This window comes from Penaeus monodon, chromosome 32, assembly GCF_015228065.2.
Source record: "Penaeus monodon isolate SGIC_2016 chromosome 32, NSTDA_Pmon_1, whole genome shotgun sequence".
NCBI classification, from domain to species: Eukaryota; Metazoa; Arthropoda; class Malacostraca; order Decapoda; family Penaeidae; genus Penaeus; species Penaeus monodon.
The window spans coordinates 29,964,812-29,965,931 of NC_051417.1; the positions used below are offsets into that span (position 1 = coordinate 29,964,812).

At 40.4% G+C, this 1,120-nt stretch overlaps 1 protein-coding gene across 1 annotated transcript in view; it reads right to left on the reverse strand.

Moving 5' to 3' along the window:
• The window catches only part of LOC119593791 (zinc finger protein rotund-like), a 160,011-nt gene that overhangs the window by 59,392 nt on the left and 99,499 nt on the right, over positions 1-1,120 (reverse strand). The gene's annotated exons all lie outside the window — the stretch shown is intronic.

Below are 1,120 nucleotides of genomic sequence, written 5' to 3' on the forward strand. Positions count from 1 at the left end.
CCTTCTCCTCCTTGCTCTTCCCATTTCTCCTCTCCTGTTTCCCATAGCCTTCTCCCTCTGTCCCATCTTTATCATCCGTCACTGGTCTTTCTCCTATACTGCGGTTTAAATCCGTCAGTTTCTATTCTCCTGTATTTTTCATCCACCATTTTTTAGGTTTAAGTTATTGGTTTTGTTCTGTTTTCTTAACCTGTGATATCTGGTCCATTTATATCGCTATGGTAGCTTTCTTTCCGATTTCGCACTGTCACTTTCTCTATTCCTTTTTTGTCTCGGTGAACTTTCTTCACTTCAGTTCACAGCACTCTTATTTATCTCTCCCTTCGTAACAATTTTTATCTTTTTTTCCATTTTCTTGTCAGGTCCGAAATATTTCTCAAAGATTATGGCAGTCCTTTAATTTTTTTTCCTAAACTTCATCATTTTCAACCTTTAACTTTTTCCTTTAAAAAATCCCCAGTTCTCACAGAAGGAAATAAAATTACTTCCATTTGGTTTCCCTTTTTCATCACGATTTCTCAGGAATTAACCCTGTCTGGTTATCTTGCAAACGCCACGAATCCAAATGAAATGATAACTACATTATTCAACTATTTATTTCAAGCACTTCCGACCTTCACTCCACAACGAATCTAACCATCTCCCAAATAAAAAATGTTAATAAAAATACAAAACCATCACTCGCTGCATTAAAAAAATATATTTCCCGTCCTCACAGTAGAAACCCAGAATACACGGCTACATCGCCCTGTGATTCAGTCCAAATCAGTTGGTTATATTTCAGGATCCCTTGAGATACTGTGGCTGTGTGAACCTCTTTTTTTATCTTCCCAATCTGGCATTCCTGACGTGGATGGGATAAAATCCTTTATTTCTACTTTCTCTTATTCTACCAAACATTTATTTTCTGTAGTAGTTTTAATCACATATTCAGACAGAGGGAAGGCTGGGAAGGAACAGGGGGAGTGATGGAGAAGAGGGAAGAGAGGAGAAGGAGAGGGAAAGGGAGAATCGGAGGGGAGGGGGAGGGGAGGGGGAAAAGGGAGAGGTAAAGGGAAAAGTAGAGACAGAAGTAGAGGTAGAGGGAGGGAGGGAGGGAGGGAGGGAGGGAGGGAGGGGG